At 43.0% G+C, this 10,505-nt stretch overlaps 1 long non-coding RNA gene and 1 other non-coding gene across 3 annotated transcripts; both read right to left on the minus strand.

Annotated features, from left to right (window-relative positions):
- Positions 1–6,262: 6,262 nt before the first annotated feature.
- LOC143679493 (uncharacterized) lies at positions 6,263–9,447 on the minus strand. 2 transcript variants are annotated; one of them, XR_013173801.1, is made up of 3 exons: positions 9,129–9,447; positions 6,946–7,020; positions 6,263–6,843 (listed from the first exon to the last, which is right to left on the minus strand). It is a non-coding gene; the product is annotated as an uncharacterized LOC143679493 (long non-coding RNA). The 2 variants fall into 2 exon arrangements; XR_013173802.1 differs by having other exon boundaries at positions 6,264–6,843; positions 9,230–9,447.
- Positions 9,448–9,724: 277 nt separating this feature from the next.
- TRNAF-GAA (transfer RNA phenylalanine (anticodon GAA)) lies at positions 9,725–9,797 on the minus strand. The gene has a single exon. It is a non-coding gene; the product is annotated as a tRNA-Phe (tRNA).
- Between the last annotated feature and the right edge of the window lie 708 nt (positions 9,798–10,505).

Raw genomic sequence — 10,505 nt, forward strand, 5'->3', positions numbered from 1 at the left:
CAGAAATGGAAAAGACAATCCTCAAATTTGTATGCAATGGCAATGGCTCCCAACAGCCAAAAAAATCTTGAAAAAGAACAAAGTTAAAAGATTCACACTCCACAATTTCAAGACTTATTACAAAAATTCATTAACAAACAGCATGGTACTGGCATAAAGATAGATGTATAGACCAAAGGAATAGAAAATACCTACATATGGCCAAATGATTTTTGACAGTGGGTCCAAGTCCATGCAATTGGGGAAAGAATAATCTCTTCAACAAATGTTGACAGAAAAAAAAAAAAAAAAAAAAAAAAAAAACTTCTACATACAAAAGAATGGAATCTGACCCCGTTTTAGTTTCTTTGTCTGCTCAAGCAAGTACCATGCAATGGGTCAGCTTAAACAATGGGAATTTATTGGCTCATAGCTTCGAGACTAAAAGAAAGTCCAAATCAAGGCATCATTAGGGCAATGCTTTCTCTCAAAAGATTGTGGCATTCTGGGGCTGGCTGCTGGCAATCTCTGATTCTTAGCTTGTCACATGGTGGTGTCACATGGCAAGGCACAGTCAGCTCTTCGCTTTTGTGGCTTTTTCTCTGCCTGAATTTCAATCCACTTATAACACCAGCAATAAAATTAAGATCCATCCTGACTGAGATGGCCATACCTTAACTGAAGTAACCTCATCTAAAGATCCTATTTGGTTCTTCCTACACTAGAATTTAGGTGAGTGCTTTGAGGAGATAGAGCTAGCCTTCCCACCATCACCAGTAGCCTTGGGCTGGCCCAAGCATGGTATTTGTAGGCTGGAAGGGTGGGGAGAAGTAGGAACATGCAACTTTAATTATGTAACACAGGGCCTGAGTTGTCTGCAGAAATTCTGCATCATTTGGTGATTCAACGTCTCCTTTCCATCAATCTCCTCCTCCTACAAGCCTGCTTTCATTTTATTTAAATATTTTTGTTGAGACATCTTCACACACATACAGTCCATCGAAACTGTACAATCAGTGCCTCACAATATTATTACATAGTTGTGTATTTGTCATCATGATCATTTTTAGATCATTTACATCACTCCAAAAAAAGAAAGAAAAAGAAAAAAGAAAAAACTCATATAGCCCATACTGTAGTAGTTAGGTTCAGGTGTCAACTTGGCCAAGTGATGATGCCCCTTTGTTCTGTTTCTGTGGACTTAAATCATCAGTATGTAAAATTCATCTGTGGCTGGTTTTGTGGTTGGCTAGGGGGCATATCTTCCACAAACAGTGAGGTTTAATTTAATCAGCTGGAGGCTTAAAAGAGAGAAGTCAGACTAGAGGTCAGCAGCTCAGCATACCTCATTTCAGCACTTGCAGCTCAGCCCAGACATTTGGAGATACAGAAAGGAATCGCCCTGGGGATTCCCTGGGGAGAGAAGGCCAGCAGATTTTTGTGGCTTCCGACGTAACAGAGAACATCAGATCAAAGTTAGTTGCCTTTCCCTCTAAAGAATCATAAATTCTTAACCAAATAAACCCCCTTATTAAAAACTTCTCTGGTGTGTTGTATTCTGGCAGCTTTGGCAGACTAAAACACATGCCCCACACCCCTTCCTCTCACTTACCACTAGAATTTCAATCAACCCAATATTTTTTACCCCCTACCCCTGCCCCCATTATTTACTTATTATCCTTATTTTCTTACTCATCTGTTCATACCCTGGATAAATGGAGCATGAGACACAAGGTTTTCACAATCACATGGTCACATTGTAAAAGCTATATAGCTGTACAATTATCTTCGAGAATTAAGGCTACTGGAATATAGTTCAACAATTTCAGGTACTTCCCTCTAGCCACTCCAATACACCATAAACTAAACGGGGATATCTATATAGTACATAAGAATAACCTCCAGGATAACCTCTCAACTCTGTTTGAAATCTCTCAGTCACTGAAAACTTATTTGGTCTCATTTCTCTCTTCTCCCTTTTGGTCAAGAAGGTTTTCTCAATCCTATGATGCTGGGGTCCCAGCTTTTCCAAGAGTCCTGTCCCACATTCCCAGGGAGATATACACCCCTGAAGTAATGACCCACATAGTGGGGAGGACAGTGAGTTCTCCTGTCGAATTGGCTTAGAGAGCAAAGCCACATCTGAGCAACAGAAAAAGTTCTCTGGGATTGACTCTTAGACATAATTGTAAGCAGTCTTAGCTTTTCCTTTGTAGGAATAAGTTTCATTGGGGCAAATCCCAAGATTGAGCGCTCAGACTTCCGGAGAAGATGGCGGCTTAGTAAGACGCGCGGATCTTAGTTTCTCCTCCAGGACAGCTACTAGGGGAGTAGAAACGATACAGTACAGCTCCCAAAGCCACGAGAGAGATAAAAAAGACAGCGTACCCCATCCTGGAACGGCTGGCTGGCTGAGAGAACCCGCTCTGGTGAGATCGCCGAGGGGCGCGGGCTTCACCGGGCGGGGCGGCAAGCGGCCGGAGTCACTCCCTTCCCCCTTCCCGGGCCGGCTGGGAGAATTGGACAGGCGGTCCCCTCAAACTGCGGCGGCTGGCACCCACACCACGCGCGGCCCCCCGGACCAACTGAGAGAATTGGATCGGAAATCCCCAGGCCACGGAGAACGGTGACGGGGGGGGCCCCTTCCAAACCCGTGACTCCCCGGGAACGTGCACTCTCCCGGGCGGGCCGCTGCGGCTGGCGCCCTCCCGCCACACTTCGCGCCCCGGGCCGACTAGGAAATTCGGACGGGCGCTTTCCCGGGCTGCAGCGGCCAGCGACCCTCCCCGCGTTCGGACCCCGGGCCGACTGGCACTCTTCCAAGCCGCTTCGGCTAGCAAACCTCCCGGACGGCGAGAGTTTTCCAAAGTTAAAGGACACACAGCACCTTTTACTGGTGGGACCCGCAGACAAACGTGTGCCACGAGCGCCACCTACTGGGCAGGATAAGAAAAACAGTACCCAGAGATTTCACAGAAAAATCTTACAACCTTGTTGGGTCCGACACCCAGGGAAATCTGACTAAACGCCCAGATGCCAGCAGCAGAAGATAACTGTCCACGCTCAGAAGATTGAGAATATGGCCCAGTCAAAGGAACAAACCAACAGTTCAAATGAGATACAGGAGCTGAGACAACTAATGCTGAATATACGAACAGAAATGGAAAACCTCTTCAAAAATGAAATCGATAAATTGAGGGAGGACATGAAGAGGACATGGGCTGAACATAAAGAAGAAATAGAAAAACTGAAAAAACAAATCACAGAACTTATAGAAGTGAAGGATAAAGTAGAAAAGATGGAAAAAACAATGGATACCTACAATGATAGATTCAAAGAGACAGAAGACAGAATTAGTGATTTGGAGGATGGAAGATCTGAATTCCAAAAAGAAACAGAAACTATCGGGAAAAGAATGGAAAAATTTGAACAGGGTATCAGGGAACTCAAGGACAATATGAACCGCACAAATATACGTGTTGTGGGTGTCCCAGAAGGAGAAGAGAAGGGAAAAGGAGGAGAAAAACTAATGGAAGAAATTATCACTGAAAATTTCCCAACTCTTATGAAAGACCTAAATTTACAGATCCAAGAAGTGCAGCGCACCCCAAAGAGATTAGACCCAAATAGGCGATCTCCAAGACACTTACTAGTTAGAATGTCAGAGGTCAAAGAGAAAGAGAGGATCTTGAAAGCAGCAAGAGAAAAACAATCCATCACATACAAGGGAAACCCAATAAGACTATGTGTAGATTTCTCAGCAGAAACCATGGAAGCTAGAAGACAGTGGGATGATATATTTAAATTACTAAAAGAGAAAAACTGCCAAGCAAGACTCCTATATCCAGCAAAATTATCCTTCAAAAATGAGGGAGAAATTAAAACATTCTCAGACAAAAAGTCACTGAGAGAATTTGTGACCAAGAGACCAGCTCTGCAAGATTGAGCGCTCAGCCTACTGAATTGGTTGACCCCACTGCTTGTGAGCATATCAGGAATTCTCCAAATAGGAACGTTTAATATTTCCTCCTTTCTCCCCAGTCCCCCAAGGGGACTTTGAAAATACTTTTTTATTCTCTGTTCAAATTACGACGTGACGTATCAGGGCATCACACTAACATGTACAACCCAACAAGATCTCAGGCCCTATTCAAGATTCCATGAAATCATGGTGTTCGAATAAACTGACTAAACAAGTTAAATTAGACAATGCTTTTCCCAAAATAAAACTTTTTCACTAAATAATCACCTCCCCCTTAGGTCTCACACAGAAGTTGAAGATTTGAAATATAGACAATATCATCCTTTACCCAGTATTGTGATCTACCTTAGTCCTATCCAGATTAGCCGCATCCATATCTGTAGTTGGTCTGACAACTTTTTCAAATTTTTTACAGTTCCTGATTGGGGCAATGATGACTTTCATAGCTTCAGAGCTCTAACTCTGAGTCCCAGGTGTCACATAAATACCCAAAGTTTCAGAGAACAACCAAAGAACTGACCAAATAGCTCAGTATCTCAGAAATTAGAAATAAAAGTTACAATTCCTGAATATATGTGACTGCTGTAAGAGCTTACAATCTAGGACCCTTTACAATAGGCCCCAACCTGATAACCATGCTCTCGACTTCAATTCTCTGAGTTTGTATAGTCCATATGAGTGAGGCATGATAATATTTGTCTTTTATCATGGTTGTTAGGTACTGGTGTCAACTTGGCCAAGTGATTATGCCTAGTTGTCTGGTCAGGCAAACACTGGCCTGACCGTTGCTGCAAAGATATCTCATGGCTGGTTAATAAACCAGAAGGCTGGTGTATTAAATCCTCAGTCACTTGATTGCACTTGTGGCTGACTACATCTGCGATCAACTAAGGCATGTTTCCCATGATGAGAGAGTCCAATCACTTGAAGGCTTTTAAGCAAGAAGAGAGATTCTTTCACCAGCTTCACAGCCTGCCCTACAGATTTTGGACTTTTCCATTCCCACGGTTGCATGCGACACTTTCTAAATCTCATATTTACAGATCTCTCCTGTTGGTTCTGCTTCTCTAGAGAACCCCAACTAACACATTTTGTTTCTGACATTTCATTACATACTGTCCTCAAGTTTCACTCACCTAGTTACATGCCTCACAACTTCATTCCTTCTTGCAGGTGCACCGTACATAGTCCGTTGTATGTATACATCACAGTTCCCCCTTCCATTCCTCAGTTGTTGTACCCTTAGGCCACCTCCATCCATTGCAAATCACAAATACTACCGCTATAAACACCATTTGCACCAGTGTGCAAATGTCCTTTCTTGTCCCCACTCTCAGTTTCACTGAATGTAACAAAGGCTTTATGCCAAAACTAAATTCTAATTCATATCTTTTATTGTCTTTTTAATATGAATCTCCTCTTCCTTCATCATGTTTATGTTCTTTGTTAACCCTTTCTTTTTTAAATCGAGTTAATCAAAACTGAACACAACACTCTAAGTTGGATCTCACTAATACAATGTATAAAGGAAGAGCCACTATTTGATTTTTATGTATCATGACTCATTTTGATCCACCTCAAAATCATACTGGCTTTTTACAACAGCACTCCTATGTAGTATGTACTTTTTTTCATTCATATTGAACTATGCCTCTTATCTCAAAAGGTAATTGACAAGTTTAATGGGCTTTTCTATGAAAAGTGCTTGCAGAATTCCTGGTACCTAGAGAGCACTCCATAAATGGCGACTATGGTTGTTCTTGATGCTTTGGACAAGGAAGTCAATGAAGTATGAGGGTGGGGATGGGGAGAGGGAACTGTCAACCTGCAGAGTAGAGTATATTTAGGTAATGAATAGTAAAGTAACTGTGCATGATACTTTAAGACAACTCATATACGAAAATTTGAACTTCACAAAACTAATATGTCTTGGAAGTCTGATATAAAAAAGGGCCGTGCACTTATTCAAAATGTCCTGTGCCACACCTCAGACTATCTGCTGGCCTCCCCCATACATTAGACATCAATCCTCCAAGATTATCAGCTAGGTAGTGAGTTACGCATAAACAAAGCAATCTATTTTGACACCACACATTAAGAATGACTGTGCAAGATCCATATATTCCAGGAATTCCAGAAATCCAAACAGGAGTTGTATTTCTACCAAGGACTCAATATCAAATAAATCTGAGACATGATAAATAATATTACATAAATGAAAACAACTATAAACCACTATGCAATTAAAGAAGCAGAAGTATAATCCAAGACTTATAAAAAGGACATTAATGTATGTACACAATGATTACACAAAGGACCCCAGTGAATTATTAAAAACACATCTAGTTTTATTGCATATAACAATTATACTGCATTCACTATATCACAATTTGGTCCAAATGGAATATACTATCCAGAACAATTAAGAAATAAACATTTATTTGGCAATATGTTAGCCAGTCACTTTAGATATTAGAAGTCTATTTCATCAGACGAGCCAGATGTCCCAGGTTTCTTTCTAAAAAGCTTTCCAAGGAAACTTGAGACGATGCCTTCTCCCTCCCACCCTGGTTTAATTGCCCGAAGTAAGAAAAGACATTCCTGATTTTTCTGCTGACAGTAGAGCTGGGCTGAACATTAACTCTTATAAAAATTTAATGATGATGGTGTTGTTTCCATTGAAAGCATTTATTTTTGAAAGTAACAACTGACTCCATACGTCTACCCTTCACCATTCACCACTTCCTCAGCTTATAAAAAGCAGTTGATAAAGCTGCTTGGCATCCCTGGGGTTCTTAGGAAAAAAATAGTGTTCTGTCTTTCTAGTCTTCGCTCCTGGGAAGTGGCAGTGTTTGACATCTATCACGGCATTTCACACTTCACTGAAAGGCAATAAAAATTATCAGATTACATTTTTAGACTTTATTTCTTAAAGTTTTTTATATGTATATATAAAATATGTAAAGTATATATATACTGCTTACCTGCTTTCTGATTATTCCTTCTTGCTGCAAGGCCTGCAAAATCCTTTATAACCACACCCCCAGTGGATGCTATAACTGAGAAATTAGGATTTAAGAGATGATTATAAATGCTGAATCATCATGTAGATATTCCTTTTTGCTTTCTGGCATATTGGTGTAGACCGAGGGAAATACCCGAAATCTTTGAACTGTAATCCAACTGCCTTGATCTCGGATAATGATTGTATAACCTTTATCTTGTGCCCTTGTGATTGTGAAAACCTTGTGACTGACCCTCACTTGTACCCATGCTATCCAGTTTCTTTACTTTGAAGTCTTGGGATCACTAAAGACAGCTCCTAATATTTATTAATGAAGGGTCTTGGTCAGCCCAGAACTAACCCACCTGAAATCCAAAGTTATCCTGACAACTGAAGCTGAGTCGAACCAAAATGGGCCTGCCGGACATGCGCAGTAGCTTAGACTTTAACCTGTAAGTCACCTATACCTCATTATGATCCTAAAGATCATGCCCATCATCATATTAAGGCTGCCATTTTCTTACACTGATTATATACTAAGCATGTAATCAATCTGCATATGCTCAATAATTAGATCACCTCTAAATTACATCATCTGGAGCTGTTGTGCACATTATCCTAAAACCTGCCCATCTTTTAATACCATAAAACTATCAGAATTGCTGTAGTACAGGGAGACAGATTTAGGGGCTGATAGGCGATCCGATCTCCTTCAAGTCTAGTGATAAACTTTTTCTCTCTTTAAAACCCCAGTATCTCAAGAATTAGTCATTGGAGTGCAGCGGCAGAAAAGGTATGACCTTTGCCCAGTAACAATGCCTTTCTAAACTACCTTCCTTCCTCAGTCTTCTCCTTAGAGGCTGTGTTCCTCTAGCTCTCTCCCAATCCCAAATCTTTACACCAGTAGCAAATACATGGCCATATTTTATCTTCTCCCGCATACTCAAGCCTCAGGTTGCCTGAAATAATCACCTACTCCCATTTCAAGTGCCTGCCTACACCATTCCCCTGCTAAACACTTGCTAGCCAGACGCACCCATTTTAACCTTTCCAGATTCAAGAAAATCTTGAGTGAGGATCTAATCAAGACCTACTTTCCCAAAGAGACTTTTCTGGTTAATAAGAGGAAAGCTTTTACCCTCCTCCAATTACCCTTCTTAATGTGCACACACTTGGTAACCAAATATCCCAGCAACCATTCACTTATACTAGTAAAATTTGGGAGGTAGCACATACTAGATGCCTGATATATACTATGTTTAATCCTTGTAATCCTAGAGGGATGTGCAAGATGAGGATAATACCTATTTCATAGGGTTGTTATAATAACCAATTAAAGCCTGGTACATAGTGGAACATCAATAATTAGTGTGCAATTAATTAATAACCTGAGAGCACATTGCACCACATAAATACGGCTGCTTTCCCTCTCAAATCGAGTCAGAAGATCCTACCCAAGACCTAACATATAAATCCCACAAGTTACCATCTTTCATCTGCTCACCAACCGCTCCCTATCTCACCAGTGGCCTACTCCATTTTCTAGTGACTCCAATTTATCAAAGCTTTTCCTTCTTTCATTCAAATCTACATCCCTGCAACTTCTATTCACAGAGCCCGCCTTAGTTTCCAAGAAATACACAACATAAAAGGAGTCGCCTAGGCCTCCATTTTCTTTACCCCACACCACTAGTTCAGCCTTGGAGTGGGTGTCGCGAGGTAGTTGTGAAAGCTGATGCCTCCACTCACCCCCACTCAAGTGCGTGCAAAAATTTTCAGAAAAAATAGAGCACGTGTCAAACTTTTATTTCTGACTTGCAAGAGGAAAGACAGAAGGAAAAGCTTGTTTCACGAAAACAGATAAAAAGGAGCTTTTAGAAAGAGAAAGTAGTCATGCGTAAAACCAGCTGATCTCAAACATTAGCTAAGCCCGAATCACCCAGAGGACTTGTTAAAACAGAGCTGGGGCCCTTCCCCTCCCTGAGCTCCTGATTCCGTAAATCTGGGGGAGGGCCTATAATTTACATTTACTAACACGCTCCCTGTAAAGCTGATACGGATGGTGTGGGGATCACAATTTGAAAGCCACTGATCTAAAGCCTAAGGTTATTTGGGTACAGGGCTGATTAATGTTATGGAGGTGTAAAGCTGCCACGTCTTTACCTATTTATCAAGTACACCTGATTGTGCCGCTCCATAGCCATCCGCAGAGCTACGAGGCGTGTGTCCCCAACCACAACACCGAGAAACCAGGTTCAGCTCACCGGCGGTGCTAGATACGGGCCATTTGCTTAAACAGCAGGCTTTGCTTTTTCTTTCAATTGGGAAGGGATGATTTGGGGAATGAAATTTGGGAGGAAGTTGTCCCCTCGCTCCCTGGACAGACCGACTTCCCGTGGAGCGTCCTTTCTCACGACTGACCCCGAAGCCGCAAAAGTGCAGGCCTTCCGCGCGCGCCACCCTCTCACCACCCGCGGGCGCGCCCGGGACCCGGCGCACAGTGCGCGCGGGGCGGGGCCGGGCTTTAAGAAGGGCTGCCACGGGCACCAGGCGCCCCAACACGCAGGCGTAGTACCTCCTCTGACGCCCGCCCCGGAGGTGTTCTGCAAATTATCACGGTCTTGGGGACGTTTGGGCATGTTTGGAAATGGGTATCTTTTTTACTCGTTAACTCTCAAGTCTCGAGTTTCTGCCTGGGCTGAAATTAATGAGCCAGGCTACTCTTACGAAATTCAAATTAAAAAAAAAAAGGGAGGCCCTGCCGAAACCCGGGATCGAACCAGGGACCTTTAGATCTTCAGTCTAACGCTCTCCCAACTGAGCTATTTCGGCGCCACTCGTAACGACGTAAAGGTGTGGTATTACTGTGTTCATGACATTGGCCTGTCTCGTTTATTCCCTGGAGATTATTTAAACCATTGCTACTTCATTAAATGGTTACATTTCTTTCGGCTTACGTTTTATACACCATGATCAGATACACTGTATACGTTATGCATTTTGTTAAATATAATACGAACTTCTGACGATAACTAAAAATAATCACAAAAGACAGTTTCTCATTTCTGCCATACCCTTCCCAGTCAGCGCCGGCAGCCCGCAGAACCCAGGCTCTGGTTACAGGCTCCGGGTCTCCTCGCGAGGCCGACTTCCGTCCGCCCGGGGTTTGTCCCGCGAGACTGGGAGCAGGATCGAGCCCCCCGCGAGCCCTCTGCCCGCGGGGCTGGGCCGTGCTGCAGACCTTCCCGCCCCTGCTGCTGGCTGCGCGCGGCAGTCACCGTGCTGGCGCGCCCGGAAGACCCAGGGCGGGGCCGACTCGTGTCGGCGCGATAGGAATGGAATGAGGGGATGCCAGAGGGAGTGAATGCAGAAATAGTCAGGTCGGCCTTGGTGAGAAGTTTGCAGCTTGTGAGCGTGAAACGCCCCACTTAACCACTTCCTACAACTCGGAATACTACTTCGGATGTTAGATGTTTGCGCAGCACCCACTACATGCCAGTCACCTACGTTTTGCAATTCCCAAACATCCTATTGTTTTAA

The sequence above is a fragment of the Tamandua tetradactyla genome, chromosome 4 (genome assembly GCF_023851605.1).
Source record: "Tamandua tetradactyla isolate mTamTet1 chromosome 4, mTamTet1.pri, whole genome shotgun sequence".
Classification (NCBI taxonomy): domain Eukaryota; kingdom Metazoa; phylum Chordata; class Mammalia; order Pilosa; family Myrmecophagidae; genus Tamandua; species Tamandua tetradactyla.